At 27.9% G+C, this 18,919-nt stretch overlaps 1 protein-coding gene across 4 annotated transcripts in view; it reads left to right on the top strand.

The window, feature by feature from the left end:
- Positions 1–18,919, top strand: part of LOC111685298 — a 114,134-nt gene that overhangs the window by 54,474 nt on the left and 40,741 nt on the right. The gene's annotated exons all lie outside the window — the stretch shown is intronic.

The following is an 18,919-nucleotide window of genomic DNA, read 5'->3' as shown; positions in this document are numbered from 1 at the left end:
GGGTTTCTGGGTAATAATTTTCTCAAGACAGGACAAATGATGATGTCGCCAACAAAGTTAGATAAATATCACATAACAGCGATAGAAATAACTATTCGCACACATGTAAGGAATTTCTATATATATTTATAAAGAAACCACCTTTTACACTCATACCGATTAATGTATTTCTTGCTTTTGAGATATATATTCACATATATATATATAAGTATCTTTTTCCTCTTAGATGTGACAATATACGGATATTAAGCGGTAGAGTGGTAAAAGTGATGTTAAAAGTTGATTCACTGTTGAAAGGCGACAGTTAAATGGACTTTTGTAATAGAGGCATTAACTTCTCTCTTTCGTTGGCAATATTATTTGCTGTCACTGTTGTTAGCATTGATATTACTTATTTCATCTGTATGGGATATTGTTGTCGTTATCGTTGTTGTCTGTTTGTCAATGATATTGACAATAATAAACATGTGTGTGTGCTATATACTATAAGTTGTTTTATTTTCGGACCCTTAAATGATAGATAAATTGAATGTTTTAGACATTTTAAATTATGGACTAAGAAAAATATGTATGTAGGAGCAACTAACTAAATTTTCTTCTTATTGAGAAATTCTTAAGAATTCTACAGGATTCATCACAGCCCTTATGTTAGTAGATATTGTTTTATATTATTATTCTTTAATAACATTTCCTGCTGATTGCTTTTTCTTGAGCAACAACAGAGAACTATAGAAAAAGTTGCTCAGTTATTGACATTTTTCTATAGAAAAAGTTACCCAGTTACTGACAACTTTTGTATAGAAAAAGTTGCTCAGTTACTGACAACTTTTCTATGGAAAAAGTTGTTCAGTTACTGACAACTTTTCTATGGAAAAAGTTGCTCAGTTACTGACAACTTTTCTATAGAAAAAGTTGCTCAGTTACTGACAACTTTTCTATAGAAAAAGTTGCTCAGTTACTGACAACTTTTCTATAGAAAAAGTTGCTCAGTTACTGTCAACTTTTCTATAGAAAAAGTTGCTCAGTTACTGTCAACTTTTCTATAGAAAAAGTTACTCATAACTTTTCTATAGAAAAAGTAGTTCAGTTACTCATAACTTTTCAATAGAAATAGTTGGTCGGTTACTGACAACATTTCTGTAGTAAAAGTTGCTCAGTTTCTGACAACTTTTCTATAGAAAAAGTTGCTTAGTTTCTGACAACTTTTCTATTGAAAGAGTTACTCTGATACTGACAATTTTCCTATAGAAAAAAGTTGCTCAGTTACTGACAACTTTTCTGAAGAAATAGTTGCCCAATTTTCGACATATTTTCTATAAGAAATGCACAGTTACTGGAAACTTTCATGTAAAAAACTGGCGCAATTACTGGCAACTTTCCTAGAAAAATAGCTATTTAGCTACTGATAACTTTTTCGCATGAAACAGTAACTTATTTAGTTACAATATTTTATTTACATAATCCAATGACTATTTAATTAATTTATCTCGTTATATAACTTCTAGTGGCATTTTGCCTTTTATGTTGAAAACTTTGTCAATAATTGTATTAAATAAACCTAATAAATATAATTAATATAATATACATACATATACATATAATTGCTTAGGAACATACAATGTTGGTTGCTAAAATAATTAATTACCTTTGAACTGTCATAATGTCCCAATGTCACAGCCTACAGCAATGTTATAACAGCATGAAAACGCCAACAGGATTTTATACAATACAATGCTAATAATTCATTCATCATAAAGCCAAAACAAATATACATACACATTTTCACACATGTTAAACAGAAATATTTGAATGCCTTTGGCTTTTTGTATATAATTTCAATTTAATAGAATTTTTTTTTGCCAAATTTAGTTATTTAACCCACAACACCGCGACGAATCAATTAAGCTTATCTGCACAACAATAATCATAACACAAACTCAAATTACAATGAAAGTAGGCGTTAGATATGTCTGTGATAAATTGCACAGATTTCTAAAAGTGTTGTATAAAACGTAAAGATTAAACATGTGTATATGTACCTAGAAACAGTAAAATATGTTTTATTGAATAATTTAAGATTTTAATATTTATCGATAAAAAAATTCTGATTTAAAACTAACATTTTTTTTCATACATACAATGTAAGTTCATCCTCATATATACATGTGTATTAAAGTGCAAAAGCTATAATTTCAATCAAGCAAAATTTTTTTCATGTGTAAGTATAAGATTTAAACAATCGCCACTCCTTCTGAAGTTCTGTTTCAAATTAATGTTCATGTGTGTTTTTGAAAATATTATACTCATTCTTACTTGCAGTTAAATATTGTTTTGTACATTTTAAAGTGTTGTTAAGATTTTATGCTCATTTGACCATAAAATGTGTTGCTATATGTATTATAATCTGAATATACTTATATGTATGTATATAAAATTGTATATTTATTGTGTGGTACTGCAACTACAAGACCTTTATAAACAGCTACAACATTATAACATTGTTATGTACTTGAGGCCAAAAATGGCAATGGAAGTTCTTACTACAGAAATGTATTTCACCAAATACATTCGAAACTTATGTTTACTAGTATTGATCTGCCATATACTTACCCGCATGTTCACAAACAACATTTATATTTTATAAACGGTTTATAAATTGAATTTAGTATGAAAATTTTGTTTTATAAAACTTTTATAAAATAAAAATGTTGTTGATGAATAAAGGGGTTAAACTAAGGTGATGTTTTAATAAGTTGAAGGTGACTGACTTTATCTATGGAAAGTTGTCATAAGACAAGTTGCCAGAAAGATGGCAATTTTTTTCTGAAGAAAAGTTGTCAGTAACTAAGCAACTTTATCCAAAGAAAAGTTGTCAGTAAGTCGACAGTTGTCAAAAAAATAAAAAAATAAGTCAGCAACTTTTTTTTTAGAAAAGATGTCAGTAAGTGAGCAACATTTTCAATAAAAAAGTTGTTTTCTCCAACAAAAAGTTGTCAATAACTGAACAACTTTTCTTTAGAAAAGTTGTCAGTAAGTTGGTATTTTTTTCTATAGAAAATGATGTCAGTAAGATGATAATTTTGTCTATGGAAAAGTTGTCAGTAAGATGGTAACATTTTCTATGAAAAAATTTAAATAACTAAGGTGTTTTTTATAAAGAAACTAAGTAAGTAATTGAGCAACTTTTTCTGTAAAAAAGTGTTAGTAGTTATGTTTTTTTTTTAAGAAAATCAGTAAGTAATTGAATGGAAAAGATGACAACATTGCCTACAGAAAAGTTGTCAGTAAGATGACAACTTTTTCTATGAACAAATTTTTAATAACTGAGGAGTTTTTTCTAAAGAAAATTAATCAGTAACTAAGCTACTTTTTCTACAAAAAAATGTGTTTTTCTCTAAGAATATTATTAAGTATTTGAGCGACTTTTTCTGTAGAAAAGTTGTCAGTTAATTCAAAACTTTTTCTCTGTAAAATTTTTACATATAAATGCTGTCAAATAACTGAGTAACATTTTTCATAGAGCTAAGATAATTTTTCTATAGAAAAATAGAAAATTTTGCAGTTAGGTTATGTTTGACAGATGGCTGCATTGAACATTCGAGCTTTACTTCTATCCGATTATGATCACTTTATAATTTGAGTTGTAAAAAGATGAGAGGAAAAGAAATAATAGAAAAAGTAACAGTAAAAGGAGGAAGATAAAACAAAGATGTGAGAGATGAGAGTCATGAAAATACTAACATGGAGACGTAAGGTGGAAAAACATACGTCCAGCTTAGTGTGAAATTGTAGTTCACAAGCATTTTGACAAGTTGAACATTTGCCAAATAATGGTAGATAATTGAAATATTTTGACCCTAATGTTCGATAATAAACCGTTTTTAATGCTAGACAATGACAGAGAAAATGGATTACAGTCTCCTCTTCATCCTGATGTTGACAACCTCTACAGAAATCGTTGAAGTTATGACCTATGGTGTCATAACTACATAACCTAACTAAGGTCTTTGGAGACTAAAAAGATAGGCGGTTCTATGTAGATCCATTTTGGGCTATAACGTAGAAGACATGGGGCAATTATGCTCCCCGACAACTGAATTTGAGCATTGACGTGGCTTTATTCAATAATGCCATTAGAACGTAGGCCTGTTCTGTGGAATTCCACAGAACTGGCCTGGTTGCCTGGTTCCAACCCTTATCAAAGTATAAGCAATATTATTGTCATATATAGTTCAGTGACCTTTGAATGACTCGAATGTCTCACCATCTCGTTTAGATATGTCCGGTATTCATGGACAAGATGCGATGTTGAGAAAGCACCACTTAGACACTTCAGAGCAGCTTGACTATTAGCATAAATTCTGATAAATATACACAATGCGAAAACAGTATACACGTCAGTTATAAAATTGCAATAATTCGTTGTCAAAATCTAAATGTTAACAAACGTGGTAAACTAACAATCGAGAACAATCCGTCGCTGTTTAAACATTACATAGCGTTGTCGTACAATGACAATGAATGTTATTGAAAAATTATGAAGACGTTGGTGTTAATTTTGTAGTAGGCGTGTTTATTTAAGGCAGTTAATAAGAATTTTTTTTATAGAAATGTTGTTGAGAACGATCTAGTTTTTCTATAGAAAATGTCGCTGTAAGAGCATAAAACCAACATTTCAAAATAAAATTCTTTTACTATTTAATATATTTAATAATCCTGTATACATAAGTAAATACACAATATATATGAGTATGTCAGACATTCAGACATCTAAACATTATTTTAACAAATAACGATTTTAATGTTGACTTACATGAATAAAACTACATTGAAAAGGATATAAATACTTCCAGGCATACGATATATGCAAGTAAATATAAATACACTTGTAAAAGAAAAAAAAACATATTCCGTTCAAGTACCGTTGACATTCGCTAAAAAATCATTTCATACAATATTTGTATAATCTAAGCTCTTCACCAGAAGTTTTTTTTCTTAATACATTACACAATGTTTTTCCCTAGAGGATTCTTTTGATTTTCACTTTTTTTCTTCTATAGAATATTTTTTTTCCTCTTAACATTCATTTACTTTTACATTCTGGTAAGTAAATATGAATTATTAAAAAAAATAAAAAATTCCCTAACGAAAAAAATAAATAAAATAATCTGAAATGAAAAGTTCAACAAGACTTTGAAGCAAACAAAAGTGAAGTAAACTTTTGCAATATAAATACGTAAACAAAATTGTTTGTTGTTTTTCTTGTTCAAAATAATTTTTGCTCAAAGGAAGCTTTCAGTTTATTTTAGCAAAATAAAAAGTTTATTTTTGTTAATTATAGTGAAAGCTAAACAGTTTTGTTTAGTATGTTTTTAAGAAGAATGGTTCAAAAATAGTCAACTATTAGTTGCAGTGTAAATGAAAATTTACAATATTGTGCTACTAGTTAATTATGCAAAATATGCAAAGAAAAGTATTATTCAACTTGCAAGTATTAGTTGTCACAGTTTGAGTAGTAACTGTCATATAGGATCAGTTTCAATTTAATAATTTCTCAGAGCTCAGAATTTGAATTATTTCTTTCCATAGAAATGATGTCAAATTCTAATAACTTTTTGTATAGAATAGTTGTTAAGACTTTTTAACATTTCTTACAAAAAGAATGTCAGATTATAATAAACATTATCTGCAGAAATATAATCAAATATACTGAAGATGTTTTTACACAAAAGTTATCAAATTCTGTCAAGCTTTTCTTATTAAAAATGTGTCAGTTTCTGACAATCTTTTTCTCGTTATGACAACTATTTCTTATAGGAAACTTATCAGATTCTTAACAACAAGCATTCCCTTCATAAAAAAGTCAGATATTCTGACAAGTTTTGTACACAGAAATTATCAAATTATGTGAAGATTTTCTTATTGAAAAAAAGTGTCGGTTAATGACAAACTTTTGCTTGTAAGCTTTTGGCAAAATTTTTCTGTAAGTAAGATCCCGACAAAAGAAAGGTTGTCAGATTACTTACAACAAGCATTTTCTTCACAAAAATAAACAGGCATTCTAATAACATTATGACAAGTTTTCTATACAAAAGTTATCAATGTCTGTCAAGCTTTTCTTATAAAAATTTGTTGGATTCTTACAAACTTTTACTAATCAGTTCTTTGAAAGCTTTTCCTGTCAAACTTTTCCTATAAAAATGTGTCGGTTTCTTACAAACTTTTGCTCGTCAGTTTTCTTTGCAAGCTTTTCCTGTAGATAATTTTATGACAAACATTTTTTATAGAAAAGTTGTCAGATTCTTTATAACAAACATTCTCTGCAGAAACATAGTCAAGTAATCTGACAATATTCTGACAAGTTTTCTACACAAGAGTTATCAAATTTTGTCAAGCTTTTCCTATAAAAATTTATCGATTTCTGACAAAATTTTGCTTGTCAGATTCTTTTCCTACAGAAAAGGTTATGTCAAACATTTATTACACATAAGAAACATTCTATGTAGAAACTTAATCTGACATTCTGATAACATTCTGACAAATTATCTAAACAAAATATATTAAATTCTGACAAGTTTTTCCTATTATTAAAGTGTTGGTTTTATGAAAGGCATTTGCTTTCCGGTAGGAAAGATCAGACAAACAAATTTTGTCAGATTCTAATAAACTTAGAAGATTGTGACAAAATATTCGTACAAATCATTTGTCATGATATGAAAATTTTTTTTTTAGAAATGCTGTAAGATCTTGAAAACCATTTTCCTAAGAAAAATTGTCAGTATTCTTAAGAGAAGTTGTCTGATTTCAATAACTTTCTGACAAAGTTTTCCTTTGCAAACTTTTCTTGATAAAAATCGAATAAAATATTCTTGTAAAAATGTTGGTTATTTATCATAAACTTTTTGTACAGAAAAGTTCTATTGATGTGGCAAACCTTTTATTTAGATTCTTATAAACTCTTCCTATAGAAAGGTTATCAAATTCGGCCAAAATTTTCCTTTAGAAAATTCATTAGATTTTGATTCAGAATCGAATAAAGTTTTTCTTTAAAAAACTTGTCAGATTTGGACAAACTATTTCTTTAGAAAATTCCCCAGACTTGACAAACTTTTCCTTTAGAAAAATCTAGTATCTGCCAAACTTGTCTTGCAAAAAATTAACTAGATTTTAACAAACATTTTTTAATAGAAAAATGATCAGCTAATGACAAACTATAGAATAAATGTCAGATTCTGTAAACTTTTCAAGATAAAACTTTTCAACATAAAATTTGTCAACTTGAAACAAAGTTTTTAATCCTATAGAAATGTTATCAGATTCTCATAAGTTTTTTTTCTCAAGAAAATAAATAAGAATCCTATAAACTTATGCTACATATACACGATTGTAAGATCATACAATGTTGTCAGAAAAATGTGTAAAAACGGGTAATAATAAATATCTTAAGTTCTAACTATTTTTAGACATTTACTGAACATTTTTCTATCAACGTTGTAAGAACTGACAATCGCGTCATTATAGCTTTACTCTATAAAGAAATTTCTGGAATTTTGGCAAAATTTTTTCCGAAAAACATAGATTAACGGATTTCCATAAAAAATTTCAAAATCCAACTGACTTTTCCTTAGAAAGGTTAATCTGACTGCCTGTCTGTTTATTTAAAAATTTGTTCAAAAATTTAACTTTTAAAATTTTGTATGCTCCATTAAACCGCTTGTGTAAATATATTACCTCTGTTGTAATAAATCTAAAAGAAGATTAATTTATATTTTAAAGCTTTGTTAACCTTTTATAGCCCTTAAGAGACTTTCCAAAAAACAAAATCACTTTTAAATGATTGATGGTTTAATTTTTCCTTGCAAACATATTAAGTTGTGCAGACTAATTTTGAAATAAGTTTTTCTAGTAATTTACTACAACATATTTTATATGTGTATGTTTAACACTTAGTAATATTTGATTTGTTACAATACAATCATCCATATTTTCAAGGATAAAGGTGATAAATTGAAAAATATATTTTAATATTGGTTCAATTTAATTTTTCAATTTTGTTTTTCATAAATTTTCTTTAGTGTTGTGTACCAATTTAATGACGTTTAACCGCTAAATGCATATACAAAAAAACCACAATCATTAATTTAATTTTTGTGTTTGTATGTGTGTATGTAATAACGCATGAATGTGTATGTGGTAATGCTGTTGTAATAGTGTGCTGTCATATATTGACATGACATGATAAATAAAAAAGTCATGTAAAATTATTTACAAAAACTGCTTTTAAAAGCCTTACATACGAATATCATAATTACGATGACTACAATCATTATGATGTATTAATATTTTATAAACATTTAACACATAAATAATTTATAAACAGAAAATATTTACTCTTAACACTATAACTGCCAATAAGCTTATAAAATGTTAACTTAAAAAAATTTAAATAAACAGCGACAGTGAGAAGATACTTCCTTTAAGTCCAAACTAATAAGGCTTGGATTTTATAGTGTTAACAAGAACACAACTATTGCCACAAAAATAACAGCAACTTATGTTTGAGTGCTATGAGTGCATGACATGCCGATATCGTAAAAAAACGAAAATAAAATAATATTAAATATTTACAAGTGTATCACGCAGATATTTATTTATCAGTAGATAACAATTTAAGAACATTTTCATTCTGTAAATTACATTAATTATTTTTAATGTTTAATGCAAAAATTAACTCAATCAAAAATAGCAGAAAAATACATACATACAAACGAACATATAAGTGTAAATCAATTTAAGTAATAAAGGGAAATTTTCATGTATATTGAAAATATTTATATATGTATTACTTTGATTGATTTATTTCGTATCAATTCTTTTCCACTTGATATAATATGTAAAAGAAGCAACAAATGTATAATCGATTGCTTCGATATGCATGAATAGCTTTTTAAAGGCAAAATAAATAAATCGTAAATATTTTATTTTATTTTGTTACTTACTAGCGGCTATGTACATGTTAAGGAAGATGAAATATCATCAAATTTTCATTCTACAAAAAGTTCTCTGACAGTTGTCAGAGTAACTTTTTCAATGGAATATTTGTAAAAAACTAAGCATCTTGTTGTACAGAAAAGTTGCAGAGCAAAGTTATCAGTTACTGAGCAACTTTTTCTATAGAAAAATTGCCAGAAATTGAGCAACTTTTTCTATAGAAAATTTGTCAGTAACTGAGCAACTTTTTCTATAGAAAAGTTGTCAGTAACTGAGCAACTTTTTCTATAGAAAAGTTGTCAGTAACTGAGCAACTTTTTCTATAAAAAAGTTGTCAGTAACTGACCAACTTTTTCTATAGAAAAGTTGTCAGTAACTGAGCAACTTTTTCTATATAAAAGTTGTCAGTAACTGAGCAACTTTTTCTATAGAAAAGTTGTCAGTAACTGAGCAACTTTTTCTATAGAAAAGTTGTCAGTAACTGAGCAACTTTTTCTATAGAAAAGTTATCAGTAACTGAGCAACTTTTTCTATAGAAAAGTTATCAGTAACTGAGCAACTTTTTCTATAGAAAAGTTATCAGTAACTGAGCAACAATTTTATAGAAAAGTTGTCAGTAACTGTCTTCTTATAAACATCTGGCAAGTTTCTATAGAAAAGAAATTATAAGATTCTGATCTTCATGCTTTAAAGAGCACTAAATAATTAAGCAAAACTCTTACTTTTTGAACGTTTTTAGTTATTGACAAAATTACTTTAATAGTTATTAAAACGATTTTTTAACCTACAGTGTGTATGATTAATATTATACATATTACATATCAAGTATACGTAGCATTATTTAAATTTTTTGAAGTATTTTTTTGATAATATTTATATGCAAATTAAAGTGTTATTTCCATTAAACTCATATGTACTTTCATAAATGATTGTAATAATTATTTTTAACCATTTGGTAAACTACATAATAAAATTCACATAACTATAATTGCGTATATTAATTTTTAAAACACTGACCATTAAAAACTTCTCAACCAAATGTTTTAATTTTACGCCAAAAGCAAATAAAAAAAATTGAAATTGCAGCAAAAAAAAGATATAGTTTAAACGAAGCCATTAAAATGAAAATTTTATATTTGCACAAATGAGACAATATTGCACCTCATTAAAGAGTTTTATTTCAATTTATTTCATATTTTTCCTATAAGCCCTTAAGGTTTTTTGGTATGAATTTTTATGGGAAATGAAAAACGAAGTATTAAACAAATGTTTTAATGTTTTATCATTGTTGTTTGTTTTTATATATAATTTAAAAAATTAAATGGTTTAAAATAGTGGAAAGGAAGTACAGAAATTTTTATTAAAATAATAGTAAAGAAACAACTTTTAAAATTAGAGATTTCTGATTATAAATTTTTTCCAATATTTTTAACTTTAACTCCAAAATAGCTTTTATTTGCTTTCTGTGTTATATTAAGCCAGAAATTTATATTTCATAAGAAATCAAACAAGCAATTTAAATTTACACTTTCTCACCTCTCAAAATGAATGAGAAACCATATTCACATCATTTTAAAACATTTTTAACAGAAACATATAACAACATCTGTTCGTTTATGACAAAAACAAATTGTAGGTAAATAACAATAATGTGACAGTTTCTACTTTATTTTTTTATAAACTTTTGAAACCATAGTGAAATAAATCCCGTAGAATAGCAGCTGTTTTTGACACTTGAAGTATATGAAAGAAATGTATGATAATATTAAGAAAAAAAAACAGTAAATGATACTTTAATTTACTTTCATTTTAACTTCTGCTCTAAAAGCGAAACATATTTAAATTTATTTTAAATCATTTGGGAAAAATAGGGTATTTGTAACTCTGCCTAAAGTAATCGAAGAAAACATATGTACCGTATAATAGGAAAAAAAAGGAAGAATTTCAAGAAATAAAGAAACACATTTATACAAGTCGTTATCATTTATAACAAGTTTTAAATTTTATTCATGTGAGTTCTTTTCAATTTTATTTTAATAATAACGTTTATTTGCTTAATCATTGGTATAAATATGAAATTTATTACTTTATTGAAATTTAGTTTTTTTTTTAGTTTGATTTTTATTAGAACCACGTCAGTGATGATGTAAAATTGATAGTTGCAAATAGTCATATATTAGTTTTATAAGTAAATTGGATCCCAATGCTATCTGAAAACAAAACATATAAATATCTTATTCTGGAAATAACATTCCTGACTAACACTGATTGCAAGATTCCTAGGAATTACGTCCAGGAAACTGAGTTTTTGAACACTGAAAAATAATTTATTTAGAAAATTTCTTTTTAAAGAAAAGGAGCGCACAACAAGCCTAATAGTGGCCTAGGTGTATTTTCTCAGATTTGATGTAGTATTCATCATCCTATCATCCTAACCTAACCTAAACAAACAGGCAGATAGAAATAGAAATTATGGTCGCTAGAACATCTATTTTTTGAAAATAAAACGATTGTATCAACCACAAATTTCCATATTTTGATATTTTAGTCAACGTGACTGTATACTACTGTTACCCCCCTTAAGCATGTTACCTTAAAGATACACCCCATTTAAATGTAATCAAAATACCAGGGAAAAAAGTGCTGCTAGTAACTCTGGTCTGTTAGGTCTATAAACTGGTAATGATTAAATGTAACCATTTGAATAAATTTTATCCAAAAGGATACATTTGGAATGATGGAGTGATGTGAGGGGTCAAACCACATAATCTAGGTCCACAGGAACCTGAAGTATTTTGGGCAGAGTTTGAGACATTTTCTTGTCCCGGTTATTGAGAACGCTTCGTCGGAGTGAACGTGGTGGCTGTAGTTTAAACCAGAATTAGCGAAAATATAATGTCGTTTAAAAGATTGATGCAGGGTGAACTCTATAGTTCGGCGAAGTTGGTGTTGAATGTATATTAAACGGAATGAAAGTAGGAGTGTAGAGTGCCAGTCTTTTCCCGCCTGTACACCTAGAGTAAGTGTGTCGGATGTTGTTCGCTATGGGTGTATCGAATTAATAAAAAGTTAGGGGGCTTTTTATTGGGGCTAGGATCAAATGAAGCCCTATAATTAAATAGTTCATAAGGGTCATCAAGGCTAGTATAGAACTTGGTTTTGCAGCTTTTTGTCGATATACATACATAATTATCAACTAAAAAGCTTTATTCTGCGGATTCAGTTATATGGTTGCTAGGTGAAATAATGAACTGATGTTAACCATTTTCAATAGGCTTCATCTACGGTCATGTGTAAAATTTAATTATCTCGTCCTGTAGTTGATTACAAAGTTTACAAGCCCTATTTTGAATAGATCATAGAAGATCACATTTTACTGAACTATCTTCAAAATAGCGACCTATAGTTTGATTGCAAGGACATAGCAAAATGACTCTGAGCCGATTGCTGTACTTCAAAGTGGGTATAGGACCAATATTATTGTGCGTTGGAAACATCAGCATAAACCCAATATACCCTCCCCACTTAAGTGGTCAAATAAAACCTACACAGTAGATCTTCGACATCTTGTATACTTGTAATTAATAAAGCATAAACCCAATATACCCTCCCCACTTAAGTGGTCAAATAAAACCTACACAGTAGGTCTTCGACATCTCGTATACTTGTAATTAATAATTTTTTCTTTGTCTCTAGACCTAAACTTTAAGTTCAAAATTTAAAATAGTTAATTTAACAGTAAATAATATGTATTCAACTATCGCATCAAAAAAGTATGAAACTTATTATAAATTCTTCCGATCATTCATTTAAGTAATTACTTAAATCTGAATTTTTATCTTTATTAGTTAACATACACCTCATTATTGGAATTAGTCAGTGTGAAAAACCATTCAGACGGAAAGTATTTATAACCTCAATTACTTTGGCCTGTGTAATTATTAAGAAAAGTTATTATTTCACTGAGTTTATCTCCATTTTTTTTAACCAATTCTCATATATTATTTCATGAATGCCATAATAAGGTTAAATCTATAGAGAAATGATAAACAATTAAATAATAAACATTTTCTGTCTTAACTTCACAATCCCAAGATTTTATTTACAACAAGCTGTTACGTATGCGTTAACATTTTTCTGTTGTTCTGTTTTTATATCCTACACCACTATTATGCGTTTGTGCTGATGTTTGTTACACGTAAAAATATAGGTCTTACACCCACTTTAAATCACTTTCTGGGTCAATTTAGCTATGTCCGTCTGTCTGTTTACCCCGGGTTAAATCTTCCTTTTGGTGTTATCGCAGTCGGGATAAAGAGGTGATGTATCTGATGGAAGAGATAAACGTGTCGGAAGTGACAGATGACACTTGGAGAAGATGGATAATGTGAAAAGGTTGATGGTTTGGTGTTTTGTATTTTTTATCCTGTTTTTCCGCAACATGATCACTTGGCAAGAGATTAGAAAGCTCGAGCTTTTAAACAAAGTGCTTGTACATGGACCGGCACATCCATTGCCACCTGAGTTCTTCATTGAAGCAGACAGAGGTGAACTCTAGATCGTTCTAAAGTCTACCCAGTGGATGAAAAAGACCACCATGAAATAAGCCCATCAAGGCAGGTGTTAATTTAAAGCACTCGACATTCATGTTTGTCTGTGTGTCCATGTAAAGCGTGTGCGTGCGCTACAGGTCCAATAAATAAATAGAGCTTTTTAGCTCATAATTATTTTAAATGCTCTAGTGACTCATTTCACCCTAGCTCCCACAGAATATGACTTAAAGGACAAAAATTCACGATATTCTATATAAATAAATTGTAGACGTAAACTTTTGTTTTTAGGATAGGTTCATATTTGTCCTTACTCCCATATGATACGTATGTTAAAAAATCAAACTAAATGTTTTATTACTTTAAAAATACTTTAAAAATTTTCTAACATTTAGTCAATGATGCAGGGTGTCAAATGGTCGGCCTCTATACATTCCAACTTGTTTTTTATTTTTATAATTTTTTGCCTTTTTCTGAATTTTACTTTCAATATATAAACCGGATGTGTTGAATAGGTGACTATAGTTACTTAAAGTCTTACACATGTTTTCACATATATACAAACTCTTTCACTAACTTACACATGGGAATGTTTAAGCATGTTCATGCAAGTTTATGTATAACACCATATCTGTGTATATGGTGTTATTTGTACATCGGCTTAAAGGTGCATTCTTGTTGTTTTAAAATGATAAATTTTAAGAAATATATACATATTTATTTCTTTAAAATATGTTACTGTTTACCTTTGGGATCTTTGATGTATTCTCAAGAGAAAAGTAAGTTAATGTCTGCTTCTCAAGTAAGTAAACACTTCAGTAAGTTCAATAACATAAGCTATTGTCAATAGGATCGACATTTTCAGTTAATTGCAGTCTCCCAGAACTGCAGGATTTGTCACAGTTTTTAGAGTAGATGTGTTAGACTGCTCAAACACATATGTATGTGAATGCGCGTTTGTAAAATATTGTCTGTACATGATTTTCATTTAAAATAAAATGCGTTTTTTACAAAACTAATAAGGAAAATGTTAAAATTAAATAAATAAGTTTCTTTGAAATACACCCAGCAAAAACTAGCATTGAAAGATAAAGGCTTAAAAGGTTAAAGTTCCCTTACATAATAACATTTTAGGTCCTTCTTTTAACACAAAAATTACATTTTATTAGCATTTTATGTCATTATTTAAAAGCAGGAATGAAATTAGAAGCAAGTATTTACCACGGTTGCTTATAAATATGGAGTTAGATAAGTACTTACTAAGATCGTCTAAAATAAGGATGTTAATAAGAAGTTTTGTTTCTGAGAAACATTTCTTGCGAGGATACGTCCACTTCGTCTATTATAAGTTTTCACAAATAAATATTATTTTTTTTGTTTGTGTTAAAAACAAAGTTCAAAAACAACATATAAAGGTTAAAAAGTAGGTGCTTACGTAAGTCATTACTAGACTGCTTCAAAGTAATGCAGACTGTATGTAGTGAGTATTAAAAAGTAAGCTTTTGAGTAAGATCAAGTCAAGACCATGTTTTAGGTATTGTAGTTATTGATTTAAATATGTAAATTGTAAAGAATTAATCATAAAAAAATTTCTAAAATTTAGTAAAGTTAAGATATTTTTATCGAAAAATTTTCAAAAAAAGAATTTGCAGATCTAAAAATCAAATAACAATTTCCACCAATCTTTCTATTCAGATGCATTACTCGATTTGAATAACTATTTTTTTACACAAAAAATTTAATTAAATTTTTTTTCTTACACATAAAATCTACCTTTCTTAAGCAATTGCAAAATACGCAATAAATCCAATAACAATCAAGTTAATTAAATTAAATGTCATTCGCACATCAGAGTTTTATTACAACGTGAGTTATACACAAAAAAAAAATGAAGAAAACTTTTGTTCATGCAATTATAAATCTTAAGAATCGTTTGTTGTTTTCCCTTCAGGATTCTGACTTTCATTTCGATTCCATTTCATTACATCTTATTAACACTGTAAGTATTCATTAAATATTTACAACTTTGTGAATGTGTTTTCGTTTTTTTCGTTTTTTGTCTCTGTTTATCTTAACAACCATTTCTGCGATTTCACGTTGCCATTCGGTAGTTGTTGCACTTGGTAGTTGTGATTGAAACCAATGAATAGTTTGATTGGCTCTGAGTTTGTAGTTGAGAAATACTTCAGATATTGTTTGAAGATTTTTGAAGCTGTAATGTCAAGAACTACTAACAACATGACATTTATAAGGCACAAATGAAACGTAGTTATCGATAACTAGTTTAACCTTAAAAAATTCTTCTTTTTCAGTTAAAAACTGATAATTTGTAATAAAAACAAGTAAAAACCTTTACCATAGGTTAATATTTTCAAATTACAATTTATTTAATATTTTTCAATTTTACCATATTTCACATAAAACATCAAAATACACAACGCAATAAAACCAACATATATCATCATGTACGCTTTTACAATAAATAAAACAGATGTATGTTGTTCTTGGTTTTAATATTGGACTAAAATTCTCCTTTTTTGATGACATTTTCAGAGATTGCTTAAAGTGATAATATATTAAAGATTAGGAGATAGTGTGCTGAGAAAATGTATTTAAAGAGGCAGGCAAACAGACATACAGAGAAATAGACAGACAGACGAACAGATAGGCAGATACACAGAGAGGCACATAGATGGATACATAGACAGATAAACAAAGAGATAGACAGACAGACAAACTGACAGGCAGATATATAGACAGATAGATAAACAAACAGACAGATAGATAGACAGACGGATATGGTTTAATCGACTCCGCTGTCAAAGTTCTTTATATAAAGTTTAAAGATTCCATCTTCTATATAGATAGATATACAATTTTTTCTACTTAATTCATAAGGGGGTTACAAGCCACGCCCTGATGAAAGTCCGTGTTTTTCCCCAAAATGTTCAAATGAATATGAAAGTCCTTAGTGCAAAATTTTAAGTTTTCTAGTTCTATTAGTTTCCAATATAAAAGTTTTTTGTATTTAGTTTATATGGGAAGTGCCGCTTCCCTATTAGTAGTCCGCCAATTTAATACCCAAAATGTTTACAGAAATGTTAAAATTCTTTCTGCAAAATTTGAATATTTTAACAGTAATATTTTCCAAGATAAACGATTTTTTGTATTTACGTAATATGGGAGGTGCCACGCCCCTGCTTGCTAGTGCGCCCACTTTTTATCCTAAATAAGTGGCTTCGACAAAATTTGAATATTCTAACTGTTATATTTTCTGAGATAAGGTGCCACGCCCACTATAGCCATTCCGCCCATTTTGTCCAAAAATATTCTTATGGATGTCAAAGTTGTTCACGAACGTGGAGAGTTTAAAAATACATTTTTTAAGAAGAAATTATTTTTCAACAAAAGAAAAGTGATTCTTTTTAGTGAAAAATTATTATTTTCTTTTTTCACTAAATAAGCGAATTTTTAGTAAAGAAAATATTTAATGAAAAAATCGATGTCTGTGAAAAAGTAATTTTTTTGTTAAAAAAAAATTATATTTTATAGTGAAAATATAATTTTTCTGTGAAAAAGTAATTTTTCTGTGAAAAAGTAATTTTTCAGTGAAAAAGTAATTTTTCAGAAAAAAAGTCATTTTTCAGTAAAATTATATATTTTAATGCAAATGTGATTTTCTAGAAAAAAAGTGATATTTTGTGAAACGTTTCATTTTTTGTAAATAGTCTATAAATAAATGAAAAAGCAAATTTTCAGTAAAAATTAAGAAAAGTTAGCTTTCAGTGAAAAGTGAAAAAAATTATTTTTACTATGAAAAAGTAATTTTTTGGTAAAAAAAAATATATATTTTATAGCGAAAATATAATTTTTCAGTAAAAAAGAAATTTTTCAGTAAAAAAGTAATTTTTAGTAAAATTATTTACTTTAATGCCAATGTGATTTTCCCGAGAAAAAAGTGATATTTTGTAAAACGTTTCATTTTTCGTGAATAGTTTATAAATAAATGAGAAAGCAAATTTTCAATAAAAATTCATAAAAGTTTGCTTTCAGTGGAAAGGGTTTTTTAGTGAATTATTTATAAAGGTCTGATAATTTACTTCATTTTCTTTTCGGTTGGATCAACATATTTACCTGATATCATATATGTTTTCCTGCTTGTCCTTATTAAGTTTTTCATTTAATGTTATTTATTTGCCTTAAAAGGACATAAAGGACATAAAATTACATTTTAATTTTAAGTCATGAAAATATAGTACATATATTTTCTTTGTTATTTAAATGAAGAAAATTACATTTTCTCATATAAATTTTCCAACGAAAGCCAATATAATCAGGATGAATAAAATGTTAAAAAGTTCAAGACAATTTAAAAATTCAGTTTCAGTTAACTTTACCAATCAAAATGTTCGCTTATTATTATGACAATCTTTAGGAGGTTGTGCCAAAATTTTCAAAAAGTATTGTTGTACCTGATGCCATATAATGTGTACTCCCCTAATATTTGTAAATATATTTATGCAAAAATTGAGACTAAAGTGTATTTTCAGTAAAATAATTTAAAACCATTTAATGATTTACTTGTATGTCTGTATCTTTTATTTGTTGATATTAAATGACTTTTTGCGTATAAAAAAAGACAAACAATAAAATCAATCAATAACACTACCATGGTAATAAACAATGCTTGAGTGAATAAATGAACGATATCTTAACTCACGCACACTCATTCTGAGACTCCTACACGTATACATACATATGGATGTATACTAGGAGAGGCCTAATAAAGTTAAGCTTGTTTTTTTTTTGTACATTTATAATTGCAAAGAAGTGTGATTCCAAAAAGTTAAGCGGATGCTTATATAACTCACTTTAAGTAGACAATAGACTGGAATAGATTAGACTAGACTCGACCAGAATAGACTAAACTAGACTAGATTGGACTATAAAAGACTATTCTAGACTAGACTAGATAAAACTAAACTAGACTAGGCGAAACTCGACTAGACAAAACTAGACTTAATTAGACTAGACTACACTGGACTAAACTTTACTATAGACTATAATACCGACTAAGAAATAGAATAGACTTGCCATTAGACTGGACTAAAGACTAGATTATATGCAAAAATGTAGACTAGACTAGACTAGACTAGACCAGACAAGACTAACTAACTAACTAATTAACTAACTAACTAACTAACTAACTAACTAACTAACTAACTAACTAACTAACTAACTAACTAACTAACTAACTAACTAACTAACTGACTAACTAACTTACTATCTATCTATCTATCTATCTATCTATCTATCTATCTATCTATCTATCTATCTATCTATCTATCTATCTATCTATCTATCTATCTATCTATCTA

The sequence above is a fragment of the Lucilia cuprina genome, chromosome 4 (assembly GCF_022045245.1).
Source record: "Lucilia cuprina isolate Lc7/37 chromosome 4, ASM2204524v1, whole genome shotgun sequence".
Taxonomy (NCBI): Eukaryota; Metazoa; Arthropoda; class Insecta; order Diptera; family Calliphoridae; genus Lucilia; species Lucilia cuprina.
This window is presented reverse-complemented; position numbering and strand designations above follow the sequence as displayed.